The following is a 15,068-nucleotide window of genomic DNA, read 5'->3' as shown; positions in this document are numbered from 1 at the left end:
GCAGCATACAAAAGCATGTCCTTGCACTGCTATCTATAGTTGTAACTGTCTGAGCTACAACAAACCTTTACAATTTTTCAGTTACACTGCATTTGAAGACAGGACAGCTTTGATCTTATCACCAGCTTAGGTTCTTCCATTCAGTTCTTCCACAACCAAGTGCTGGGATATACTGAAGGCATACTGTATGATAAAAGAAAGGACATTCTTTCTTCTGGACTTTGCATGAATCCTTTTATTTGCTTTATTCAAAAGCCTTTCACCTGATTTCCACTACAAATATATCTGTCAGACAGGCAAACCCCAGAATGCTTAGAAGTGTAACAGCAAAGCAGACGTTTTTTCATGGAAACTTTGAGGGAGGGAGGAAAAGGTAGCTCCTTTCCATTTATTTTGTATTTTATAGAACACACCACAATTAAAAAAAATGGGTTTACAGCTAAATATCATACCACAGTAATTAAGAGTCTATCTTTTGCATAGAAACCATGAAGTGCAATGTAGGTACTGTACAGTATACAGTATAAAAAGGTAAAGCAAAACAGGTACCATATCTTTCAGTCTAACCAAACTGTATACAGTTGCCGAACCCAAAACCAAAAAAAATAAGAAATCAAAAGCAAGTCAAAACTATTCATACTGTATGCGCAAACAGTAGTTACCTGTTATTGCTGATGGTAGAACTGTGTTTCAGTATTGGGGTCTCACTGTGGAATACTGGCGAATGCTGTAGATTACTGAGTGCTGTTTGCCAGTTTTGCACAGCAGTACTGTGAGCACTGTGATACTCTCTGTTCTGATCTTCACAAGCGATCTTGCATGAAGCTGCAGGATAAGGGGATGGGAATACAGTTAGGTGCAGCTATCTTATAAGGAGATATACAGCACTGCTAGATAAAGGTCATTTAAAACAAATTAAACCATGAAGGAATTAAGATGGAATAAAAAGTTTAATTTCTTCTGAGAATGTTGCTGGTGGCAAAAGAATATTTATCTTTGCAGAGAAATCATGATAATTGTGTTCATTGCGTCTCATGGTTAACCTCAAATGCAAATTTTGTTCAGATAATTTTGAAACGGTGCTGATAATGAAATTTAAATGTCTTTCAATCCAAGATGAATAAAACAAATTAATCTTTCACTGCATGCCCTGTTATTCATTTGAAGTGAGTAAAAATTAGGATTCTACTAAACAACCAAAGTTCTGACACAGACACGTGTCATTAACTGTATTGACAATTAAGCAGTTAACTAAGTTAAGCAGTTAAAATTCTGATCATTTAAACTTTGCATTCTACAATGCAAAGACCTCAGTTTATAATCATACCCTTGCAGCAACAAACTCCTATGTTGCTTGGTCTGTCATGATCACAGTGACTTTCAAATGCTGGTTTAGCTGCAGTAAACAATTTTGCAATGGGAAAAAAAACAATACAATAAGATATTTATTTTCTATTGTGCATCAAAGAGATGATGCAGAATGAAATTTTAACTGTGCGATCATACCTAATATTTACTGAGGGGACAAATAAAATTAAAACAACAACTCTTCTGCAATCAAAGAGATGATGCAGAATAACATTTTAACTGTGGGATCATACCTAATATTGACTGAGGGGACAAATAAAATTAAAACAACCACTCTTCTGCAAGCTTTCTGGAAACATTACAGAAATGCCAACAATCTATTAAATTTCCCTTGGTGCTTGTCATGTTTTACATAATTTCTCAAGCTAATCAGGCCTGAAGATACAGATATACCGTGAATTCATTTCCCAAATGTGGAGTGTTTTTTTGTTTCTTTTTTTTTCCGTTTTTGGCAGTAGCCTTTCCTTTTTTTGTATTTTCACTGCACACACCGCGACTTCCGAAAGAGAGGAAAGCCAGCCGGCAATCCGTCACGGCAGGTTTCTCCATGAAGACACACTCCTAGTTGGAGCACATACTGTAGGCTGCCAGGGCACAGCAGAGCTTGTTATGGTGTCCAGAGCTCAATCCAGGGAACTGAATCCAACACCCTTTGGGAATCGGCAGACCTTGTGGGATTTACCCCTTTTCCAGCATCCCTGCCTCACAGCTAAAATACATATTTTCCAGTAGTCATGATTGTGACAAATGGTAGAATATTTTTCTTGCACTTTTTTGTAGAAATTATCAAATATTTGAACAAAGCTCACAAAAATATTAAACGTGATTAGAACCACTCAGGATATGGAATCGAAGATTTGACTCAACTCAACCCCATGATACAGCAGACAGGAGAAAAAAGTTCCAATACCGATAGTCATTTTTTTTTGTCTGAATAACCATCCTTCTGGTAACAGTAATTAAAATGCCAGGATATTATAAGGCATAGAGGAAAAAACATGGTCAATGCTCTGTCTTGCATATGCAGTGCTTCAGTGGCCTCTAGTGCTAAAAGGTAAGAATAGCACATTTCTGAATTAAGTTTTCAGAAATGAATTGCACTTTTCTAACGGATCTTATATGTTAAAATAAAACTTGTAAAGGAGATTAAATGTTGTCTTCCAAAAGCTGATTCTACTGAGAGGCAAAAACTTTTCTGGAAATTCATCTTGCCTAACTTGTTATACTAGTACATATTTTATGGAGTCATGGTGTTAAAAAGAAAGCTCATCAGAACAACTAATCATTTAATACATACAGTAAACATAGCATGTTTTCCATATGGCAAACATAAACTAAAAATCTAAAAGGCAAGTTCAGCTATGTGGAAAAACAGCTTACAACATAAGGAGATGGAGTCTTCAATGTAACCCATTTGATTGCTTGTGGATTTAGTGATATTTAGTCTCTCTTTGGAGCCCTACAGATCAGGGAAAAAAGAAAATGAGATTATGAGTTTCCAGTTAATTCGACACTGATTTCTTAAATCTACAAGTGTAAACCGAGAATAGTCCTCATCCTGACATATGCAATGATGTTATAACAATAATAATACTGTAAAACAAAAATTTTTAAACAATCTTAATCCAAAGAATACTCATTTCATCTCAACAATTGCTGCAATCTATAAATGTTACCGAAAAATAACATATTTTATTAAAATCAACTTCTTCACACACAATTATTTATCAGTCTCTAATTCTCTATCCTGTTTCTTAAGAATTGTTTTGAACACAAGATAGAAAACCACGAGCTACTAGTAAATTAGAAACCTCTGAACAAGCAAACAGGTATCAAAAACAATGTTGTGGTCCACAAAGGAATAAATAAAGTTTGTGCCTTTGAAAAGAATTAATGCAAAACAGAAGGCCACATTAGCAAACCACAAGTAACACCAGTAAAAAGTGTTTACCAGTACCATATTTCATACTTCAAATACTAACATACCCAATGTGTATCTTCATCTGTGCCAAATGTTTTTAATCTTTGTACTAGAAAATGAGCTTCATCTTCAGGGATTTCTGAAAGGTATGAATTAGAAATCCAAAACAATGCATTTAAACTTTTTATCAAAGACATTGCAAAAAGATTAGAAGACATATTATACTCATAGGTATTTAATGTAATTTGAATTATTATAACAAACTGAAGGACAAAATATATCAAATTCTGTAATTAAACTCATGTATTCACCATTACCAACACTGCTAACTGTCTTATATTATTATATTACACTGTATATCTTTCTTAAATCAATGTGAAGTGCTTTAACAATATCAGACCACTGTATGTTTTAGCACTTTTTTAGGATTGGTCCTTCTCTACAGCATCAGTTTTTAAAATTGCGTGACCACAAACAATTACTGAAGGGCACATTTTTCCCCTTCATTTTTTAGATTCAAGCCCAAAAGAGACTGATTCTTTTGAGCACACTACTATGAAACAATTGATAGCAATTTTAACTTTAATTATGATATGGCACTGGGAAGCAGCAGTTAGGGTTCTGCACTCATTACTTTGATGGTGATGGGTTTAAATCCAGGTGGAAAACTATTGCTCTATCTTTGAGAAAGGTACTGTACTTCAGCTGCTGTGTACTGTGAAACAATAACATTTATATACAGTTAATAGGCAGAAATGTTTGTTGCTTGAATAAAAGCATCAGCCAAATAAATCAGTATCTAGTATTAAATTAGTCATGGATAAGATTTGCAGCCAACTTTGTTCTATTTGCAGTGCAATAAAATAATTTTCTAAGGCACTGACATGTATTATTTGTATAGACAACTATTGGTATAAAGAGGCTGCCTAATCAAAAGTCAGGCTTTTTTCAGAATCCATTTCAGAAAAATATCTCCTGAAGTTAATAATAATAATCTCAAAACTAAGATTAGCTGCAGATGAATCTTCATATTTCATCATTTTAATTACTCCTTTTTGCAAATTATGTTGCCATATTAACAGTTTATTCTAGGTGTTATTCCTGCTGAACTATGAGAGCAGCTCCAGAATGTAGTGCACCTCGTGTTTGAAGTTGCTGCTCAATCAGTGAGAATTGAGTGGTACCAATATCTTTCTTTAATTGCCACAGCTTGCAGAATGAGTACTGTTGTTCCAAAATGCCACAGCCTACTGTACATGTTACCACTTCTATGTTTTTGGAACAGGTTTATTATTGCTGTCCCTTTTAATTAGCCCATTTAATGCAAATGTGTAATAGGTTTGTTTTCTTGTACATTACTCTACTCAGTAACAAGGGTACAGCGTCTGAACAATGGTAGTGCATGTTTTCAACAAAAAGGAGAATTTCTTTAATGCTTTTTCACTGTTTAGCTGTAAGCTGTCTCAATTAAGGAATGAAAGCAACTGTCACCATTATTATCTGTTTTAGTTCTGATGTACAGTACTGTATGCATGGGCATCTCGATACCATCTCAGCTCCTGGCTGGAACCAGATTGAAAACAACAGCACAATTTTGGCAGCAATAATGTGTATTCAATCCAAGTAATTGTAGTACCAAGATTAAGATCGTTTCATCTGGTGATTTTTTAAAGGCTTCTATCCTGAAACACAGTTTTCCCTTATGAAGGATTAGTGTGAATGTACTGTATATGTGCTGAAAATAAGAGGGTTTTTTGTATGATTCCATTAACAGCATTAAAAGACACAATTCATTTCCTATAGAACAGTCTCTGACTTTGTATTCCATTATGCAATAATGAATTATTCTTACAGGCTTTTCCATTACCCTTCTGATTATTTCATTTCCCACACAAAGGCCACAAATCATGTTCACCATACTTAACAAGGAGGTGTCAAAGTGATTAAGCACACAGAAATTAATAATTTCTAGTGTTGACAAAACACAATTAACTGTTTGTAACCAGAAGATCAAACTTTTATTAAGGAAACTCCAATTACACATGTTGTGGTAGAAATAACCCATAAACGGTGTATGTTGAATACAGAGCCCACCTGCAGGTAATTCATAGTAGACATCTAGCAAGATCTCATGAAGAGTTGGGTTTTCAACACCACAGATTTCACTTCCTTCCATAAGGACATCAGTGTTTAATGGCCACCACGCTCCAGGGCCTTCCTAATCAAATTTGCAAAAAGGAAACAGCAACAGATAACAAGAAACTGTTTTTTTTATATATATATACTGTATGCAACACTTCCCAAACAAATTGACAGCATACAGTATATTCCTGAAGCTATTTTTTAAACCATCACTGTTTTTTTAAATGAACTGCAATTGTCATACTGTATAAAGCACATGCAATTTACCTGTGCTGCAGGCCCAACACTTGTCAGAGGGATCCACACAGAGCCCAGAAGTGAGTCCCATAGCAATCGTTTATCCCAGACCTCTACTATCAGACCCCTCTGCATGTCATTAATTTCACTGGAAGAACAGGACACGATCACTAACACATTTGATCACGTACAGTACAATTACAAATTAAACACTACATTTTCACTTTCTTTATGTTAGTCTTCTATTTTCACTTGAAATATTGAGGTCAACTCAAATAAATATTTATTCTGTAGTATGTTATGTTTCCCTGGAAAGCTGAGGTTAAGACCAGGTTTTTCAGCGTGCCATTTAGGGTGGAAGGAACACACATCAGCACCTCACCTCACTGCTCAGGTGAATTGTTACCTGAATTATTTAACTTACTATTGAAAATGATGGAACAAACCACTGGCCTGTGTTTTGTACCTACAGTATGTGATTATTACTTATTATTGCTGTTGCCCCAGCAATAATGAATCATACAACAATACATCAGAACTCAGGTGTAACTAATAATACAGAATAGTCCAGGTATTGCTTATCACTGTCTGGAATGCTAACATTTTTTAAAGGTCTGTGCCAAATAACTTCTGGATTTGGTTGGGAACAGCGGACGTCACTGTCCTGCTTTGTGATGTTGTGGAATAAAAAGAGACAGAGAAAAATATTTGATAAAAAGGATCTGAAGATCTGCAGTGCAGGCTTACTTACAACATGTAGTCTTGTTCCCAGCATGGTTCGTTGCCTCTTCTTGTTATGGTTGTACTCTTTAAATTCTGAACTTTTAAGATCACATAGGTATTGAATTTATCTAGGTGTCATAGAAAAAAACAAAAGTTTTATATAAAACCACCCAGCAGAATAAACACTATCGCAGACTACAGGTGCAGATGAGATAGCAGTTCCTGTAGAGTACTCTACCATGTGGAAAAATATTTTTTTTTGTTGAAGAGTACTTCGTCACTGTAATGTTTAACAGACCGCGGAAGAACCTCAAGCTTCTTACATTTTCAGTAATGTTGAAGGTTCAGGATCAAGTCTTCTTCAAATTAGTCTACCTTCTTGACACTTGACAATTTTGTTTTTACTGTTGCCCTCCAGTGGTCTTTCTGCTTTAAACAACTCACTCAAGTCCTACAATTCCTTACACACTTGTAAAGTTAACTTCGCCCCTACGTCTCAGCAATGTAGTCAAAGTACCTCTACAGTATATAAGGGACAGATTATTAAAGAATATAGTACAAGTCTACAATATTTATCTGAAATCCTTTTCACATTCACAGTGAGCTGCTTAGTGATTCTGCTCACAGTAAAAGAATCTTTTGATCTGTTGAATCTTTCTGTCCATCAACACACAGCTGTGTAAATAATAGCGTAACTGTAAAGTAGCTATGGTCTCAAAGTGAGAAACAAAGTATTAATCACACATTTCAGTGAACTTTGATTCACTTTAATATTTCTTCCTTCCGTAATCAATATTCTAAAAGTAGATTTTAAGAAAACATTAATCAGCAGCAGAAATAGAAAAAAAAATGCTTTTTTCCCTTCAAAAGCATTTTAAAATCTGTTGTTCTTTATATATTCCAGCTTTCATCAGTTATTTAAGAAAATACAATGGTGTGCAAAAGTATTCGACATTTTAAATTATTGCACGCTTTTCTTTCAGTTATTTCTTCTTTATGCAGAAACATGTCCGTGTCAATCTTCTACAAAATTCCTTAAAATCTACTTACTTTAGTGTCCCAGTTGGGAAATTTGCTTTGCAGGCAGGTAAAAGACATAACACATTACACAATACATTTAACACAGCAATGAACCCAACAGTACATTTAACACTTCAATGAATCTATGCTCCAGTATTTTGTCTTTTACTTTATCAGTGTACACTGGCAGATCCGGATGTGAACAGAGGCGTACTGTATATGAGGCCAATGACAAGGTACTGTACAACTGACAATGAGCCAATTTGATTTGATTGGTACTGTACATATGATGGATCTGCTTCCACAACACTTTGTTTGGCCGTTATGTACATTTTACCGTGAGTTGAAGCAAACACATTTTGAAGAAGCAGTTCAAGTTGAATTCAAATTCTCTTTAATTATAGATTTTTATTTTTAATTTAATACATTTAATTTCTTCTCACCCAAACCAAGCTGTATTAATAAGTCAATTTTGCTATAATGGTAAAAAATACTAGTGGACACATTTGGTGTTCATGTCAAAAACATACTGCATGTACAGTATATTGTCTCTAGGGCATCTATGGTTTTTGCACAGCAGTGTATCACAGTACATGGTATTTGACTTGACAATTTTATGTGCCTAGCAGGCATGACTCAAGATCTGCTTTTCTTTCATCTTAGTCTCTTAACACTAAGCAAACAACTCACAAGGAATTAAACCAAAATCATTACTTACATACTTGCATCTTCTAGTCAGCCATTTCTCTCCCACTTTTAGGTCACTTTGTCCCTTACACATTTTAGTTAATGCTCTTTGATGTTCAACATGAATTAAATTGAATTTATTTTGGTAAACAATTTGAAATAAATCTTAAAGCTGATTTCATATTTTGATCCCAAAGCGAATGTGACACATTTTACTTTGGCTCATCACAGTTTCTAATTTCTTTAGAAGGCACTAGAGCCCTAGACAGACTCCATTAAAAGCCACAGGTTCTTGTTGCTCAGTCCCAGGAGGCGCAGATGCATATTTCATAAGTAATTAGACTTATTTAGAATAGTGTTGAGCTACCAGCTGCATCTGGCATATCACCAAACAGTAAATACAAAGGGTTTTAATCTACTTGATTTTATACTTACTCAGGCTAAGTAATATAAATCTAAAAGTCTTTCACTTGTTCAAATAAGATTGTGTTTGCATATTGACTCTGGGAAGTTTTGATATAGTTCACTATCATTTATTTTGCATGTGTTGTTGTAGTATGACAGACCCACAACAGAGTGTTATTTTTTTAATAAAATAATAAGGATAATGTACAGTATGCACACATCTAGAAGTTAAACTAAACTAAAGAAGTATCTAATAAAGATTTTAGATTTCTATAACGTGGCATCAATATTAAAGATGATCCTTTAGAATTTATTGGTAAAAATCTTCAAAAGGCCTCTGTTTATCATAATACCTTGATCTTATCTCTTTGTTACAAAGTCACCAATTACAGAAAAATCTGACAATTTTAGTAATTAATTATCATCTAATTATACAATCCTTAAAGTTAATAATATACAGGAAATGGAAATAAAATGCATCACACCTACCTGGTGGTCCATTCAGTTTTCCTTTCTTTACTACAACAGAAGGAGGAGTCTTTGAATGGTAAATCCAAACGTTCAACACTACAACACTGATTTACATAACATTTTTAAAATCTATGTGCTACCAGTAAATAAAAGTTATAAAACTTAGGGAAAAAACAATTTTATACCTAGTAAAAAAGATCCTTTAACTTGTAAATTACACCTCTCTGAGACATGCTTCAAACATTATTTTTTAAGATTGTTGAAGAAACAAAAAAAAAACATAGAATAGACAAAACACCTTCCATACTCAATCTATGAAAATCATGCAGAATGATCATCACTTTTCTTATTCTCTCTTAAATCAGGATCTAGATTTGGCACTGGAATGAAAGGAAAAAAATATGCAGCAAAAGACAGCCCTTAGAGTTTGAAGGTTATTTTGAATGCGTCTGGTTAGTCTAGGAGGCGTGAAGAGGAAAACATGAGTTTTAACACATTATTTTCTAAATATTTCCATATTTCCCAAATATTACAGTACTGTACATGTAGTGATGCTCAAGAATACAAGAATAATTAAAGGATTGTATGTTAGAGTTGAGAATACACTCAGTGAACAAGTGTATAAAACATGCTCATAACCCAAACTTCAAAAGCTTTCCAGAATATCGACCTGGCATTTTTGTTAAATGTCAAAAACGTTAAGAATAAAGCATGGTTTTATAAAGTTGACTCCAACAACCTTGAGGAAACTCGAATTCGATATTCTTTACCTTAATTAGACAAAAATTAAGTTATATTAAAGTCAATAGCTTTAGAAATTAAAGCTACTTTGTGTGTGAATTATGAAAATACTGTACATTGTTTCCAATCAAATGAAAAAAAACGCTGCATATTTTATAGCTCACAGAGTTTGATAGTTATCTCCTTTAACAGGATACCGCAAGTTACCGCCTCGAAAACTAACAAGACCGTCCTCCAGGCAATTAAAGGCTTTTGAAGGAATCCTTTTTGTCTGTATCTCAGTCGTTACATTAGTGTTGGCTATAGTACGTTTGGTTTAACGATTATAAAATAGGTCAATCAAAAACCATTTAATTCTTAGCATTCCACGTCGTTCGTTTTTCAAGCGGACAGAGCGAACTCGGGAGTTTTTACCTTTTACGCAGAGCAGAGACATCTTCACCAAATCCACGCACTTCCCGGGTGCTGAAAACTTTATGTTGCCCAATTAACAAAGCAGTTTCTCTATCTTTCCAACTGTTCTCCGGAGTCGATGGCACAGAAGGAAGGAAGAAGCAATGAATTTAATCTCTTTAACAAAGTGACATAATCTTCAACTAATCCCAGCAGCAAGCGGAGAACCCTTGCACGCAAATAATACAGTTTAGTTCATCAATCCACCCGGCGCAGCTGTATGCGTTATCAGTGATTCGCCGATTGGCGAGATCTTTAGAGTCCATTTTTATTAGTGTGCGTATCCGACATGACCTTTTTTGAAAATACATACGGATGAGTACACAAAGCAAACTTTATAGATTATTTTTTATGACTGGAGATTGATTATCTTGGATATTTCTTCTGCAAAGCATAATGTACGACTACTGGAGAGTCAAAATTATCCTCAAATCTTAGTGATAAAATACCATATACTGTAGTCATACACAAACGTGGTATATCCTTAAAACAATACAGCAACATTTTTTCCACTTACTGTATGTATTGTAGAAGTCACATACTGTATCAACTCCTCCTTCAAAATACACACGGTCTTTAAATGTCAGACCAATGTAAAAGACATAAATAAAGCCACTGCTGACAGTGTACAGTATAAGCTTAGTACTTACTTGACTCTTAGTTAATGGGGAAAGAGTTTCGGTTTCAACCAACTATTCAGTAAATACTTTTGATAATTTCACACCCGAAGAACGCTCCACGTTGTTTCTTTTCTTCTCTTTTCAGCATGGAATAACCCTTTACTTGTTCCTTTGCAGCCTACGCGTGCTAACGCAGTGACCTACTGTACTTGAATTATTTTTGATAATGTTAAGCAATCGTGAAGACTTTTCTGTTTAACACAAACTCCCAGATTAGTATTTACCATTACATCAATGTGTGTAAACCGTTAATATGAACATTACATTACAGAGACCATTTCATGTTTAATGGTTAAAGGTTAAATGCACTGCGTCAGTGGTTCCAGTCTCTATCCAGCTAAATGTACTGCAAGTGTGCTTTATTGTACTGCACATACTGTAAATTTCCAAAACCAAGGTGAAGAAATACAGAAGTCTGGTTAAAGCATGTATTATTATATGCAACAATGACACAGAGAGACTGCAGCAATATTGCAGAGGTTTGTACTGCAGCATTGACTCTAACAATACATGGCTGTTGTATTTGCACAAAGTTTACAAGACTAAAGGGCAAAGGTACTTTAATGTTTTTAAACCTGTAGTACAGAATATCATCCAGATTGGGAAAGTAATAATAATATCCCTTTAGGTTGCTCTGGCTATGAACATAACCATCTATCAGAAATCTGCTCATTCCTGGTCAGGGTTGTGGTGTTGGGGAGACTATAATTGAAGCACAGGGCCTCCTGGAGGTGTTACACACTTGACAGAATGCCATTCAATCATAACCCAATACAATATATAGAGAATTCTTACAATATCAGCAATTCCCATTTAATTGTCAGCCTTGGAATGTATGGATTTGCTCAAAACGTCAAATGAATTTAGTTGTATTTATGAATCCAGCATGCAACAGATCATCTAAGAATTGGCATGATCACTGCATTTTGCAAGTTCAGAATAATAACCACAAAGTCCTTAGGCTTTACTTGCAGCAAGGCAACAAAGCAGCTATCACCATGAAATATATTTGGGATTGTGGAATTTCTTCATACTGAATGAATATTGTTTTTTTATGAACCTGTTTCGTGCAGCCCCAAAATCAGGTCAAATTCATTTGAAAGATTTCAATAACCATAAGCTTCATCCAAATAAAGTGCAAGACTATAAAATAAAAACACGTTATTAATCCTGTCACTATACCACAGACAACTCTGGGAGCTTTTACATTTTTAATGCTAATATACTACTATTTGTTCAAACATTTCACGGTTGCTGAGTAAATAGCCTCTCACAAGCAAGGAAAGATTTCCTCTAAGTCAAAGAAAGATTTTGTGTTAAGAAACTGGTATCTAAAATCTGCTCAAGAAGGACTCAGTATTTAAACATAGCAAACTAAAACAGGAGCTTAACAGAAAAGAAGTGAAGATTGTGAAGAAATATTAGTTGTGTCAAGACAAATAACTACAAGCTCACAACTGTGTCCAAGAGATTGTGGAACACCAAGCTGTGTTTTAAGTTTACTTCAGGGAAGTCAGTTTTCGTTGTTTTCCTAGAATAGCTGATCAAAACATAATATTCTAAGCCTTAACTGACTTACATTATTAGCAATATTTCCTCTTGGTTGATGGCTTGGCTATTTTTATTTGTAATTTAAAAACCTCATAGGCTTGGTAACAGCCATAATTTTGCCCAGCTGAGTTTATCTAATGATTTCCTTCAAGTTATTTGGCTCTTCAGGGGAGTGAAAACCAGAACAACCTGTGGCTCTCCAGGACCTGGAGTTGGTTTCCAGGACCATGTTACTGTTCAGGAATAAAAATGGGACTCATACCGGATGCCCACAGTGGGTTAAGCAACAATTTATAAAAATCGACAGTACTGATCCAAAGACATTTTAAACACCTGAATTGGGAGTCAATATTCTAGCAGTTTCCACCTTCATATCTGACTTCAGCTTTAATAATGAACTGTGTATTAAACTATAATAAAATTACTTAAAAGTTATGTTTTAAACCATTACTGACATAAGAACAATTTCAATTCAAGTTTCCTTTGGTTACCCCTTTGTCTTTGTTCCACATGCAACTTCCTTTTGGATTTTCTATGCTCCCAACACATCAGAGTGATGAAGCCAACTCATAGATGGGGATAATTAGGAGGCCATGATTGGTAAGGGCCAATGGGAAATTTGGCCAGGACGCCAGGGTTACACTCCTACTCTTTTTGACAAACGCCCTTGGATTTTTCATGACCACAGAGTCAGTACCTTTGTTTTACGTCTCATCTGAAGGATGGCGTCTTTTTACAGTATAGTGTCCCCGTCACTATACTGGGGCATTAGGACCCACATAGACCGCAGCGTGAGTGCTCACTACTGGCCCCACTAACACCTCTTCCAGCAGCAACCTTAGTTTTTCCCAGGAGGTCTCCTGTGCAGATACTGACCAGTCTCACACCTGCTGAGCTTCAGTGGGTTGCCAGGTGTGATTTGCAGGGTGATATACTGTAGCTACTGGCAACCTAAGGTGGTCACTATCCCTGTCACTCACTCAAACCAAAATAAACTCGTTCCCTTCTTCCCTTCCCAATGTAACACCCACTTAACCTTGATCTTGTTCAGAATCTCACTGACAGATTTTTTGTGGTTCACTGTGGCAACTGACAACTTGAGAAAAGAAAATCAAAATAATTCAACTCTGAAGTAAAAAAAAAAATATCTTTGAAGTGCCTTAGCTCAAAGTTAATATTGGCCAGTTTCTTACAAAACTGAAAAAGAGGTATTTCTGTCCCGGAGATCTTCCTTCTAAGGATCTTCTAAGGATTCATCTTACCTTGTAATCAAGATTTACAGAAAAAGCTTTTTATACTCATACTTTAGCTCTTAGGCTATAATAGAGCATTGAAAATGTGCACTGAATTCTGGGTTTGAAAGGAACCAGTTCCCTTGGTTTTTCAATCATTCAGCTTTGCAAACAGTTAAGTTGAACAAACTGGTTCTTTGCCTATTGGAATGAATGGTGCTAAAGCCCAGCCCCTTGTTGTAAGGTGTTCTAGGATTAGATAATAGGTGTGGGTTTCAGGAATTCCCGGGGGGGAGGGGATTAGTTAGGGAGGAAAGTTAGAAGCGGTGATATTTTTTTTTAAATCAGTGGTTTTTAATATGCATGTGTTTATTAAGCGAATATGAAACCATGACCATAAATAAGGAAGAAAGATCAAAATAATAGAAATGCACTGAAGAATGATTTAGCTACAGCGCAGAAAGATTTCGAGTTTTTAATATATATAAATAATATATATATATAAATACTGCAAAAAGATCAAATACATGCTTAATGCTCAAGACTCAATGCATTTCTAGGTAACCACTATGGAGAGATTTAGTACTCGTGGCATCAGACAGACGTCTACACAAAACACAAATAACTAAATGGAAACAAAACAAATTACACAGCTAAGTAATTCCTTCCCTAATGTTTTTCCTTTCATCCACTTATGAAAATTAAAGCTGGTGCATTCCAGTCACGCCTTCCGCCATCAGCTGTTCTACAGGAGGTTAGGTGCAGCCCAGAGACCAGCTTCAGTGTGACACAAAATAAATCCAAAACAGCAAAACAAATTCTCAAGTTACGTAAAACAGGAAATGAGCAACGTGAATGATGCAGTGCCATTTGTGTCTTTTCTTAAATAAAATGTGAGTTTTTTTTTAAAAGTTGCATAATGTAGAGTGACTATTAAGAAACATTCTGCTAATTATTTTTTATGCATTTTGTACCCAAAAGCATCTGTAAAGATGAGTATTGTTTACTTGTATATCAGCAGAGACACAGAAGATGTGATTTTGAGGTGTTATGACTAGTGCATCCTGACCAGGGTGTAGTCATGCCAAACCCACGTTTCCAGGATAGGACCCCTTGTTGTTGGAAACCCATAACTCTTGCCAGAAATAAAGGTTGGATGGAAGACCAGTGCTTCATGAAAAATATATACACCACATAAAAAGCAGAAAACAATGCACAGAAGCTGCATATAGTTACAAGGTGTAAAGGTCTGTATGTTACAGTTACTAAAACATCAGTGCACACCTCCATTATGATTTAGCGATGCTGAAACCCACAGTAATGATCTGGCAGGTGCTCAGAAATCCCTTAAAACACAGCTTTCCAGTGGATCTCTTCTCCTGGCCATCAGATGAACACAGGATCACACCTTTTACATTCAGAATAACCACTTCCAGG

Source organism: Atractosteus spatula, chromosome 7 (genome assembly GCF_055471065.1).
Source record: "Atractosteus spatula isolate fAtrSpa1 chromosome 7, fAtrSpa1.hap1, whole genome shotgun sequence".
Lineage (NCBI taxonomy): Eukaryota > Metazoa > Chordata > Actinopteri > Semionotiformes > Lepisosteidae > Atractosteus > Atractosteus spatula.
This window is presented reverse-complemented; position numbering follows the sequence as displayed.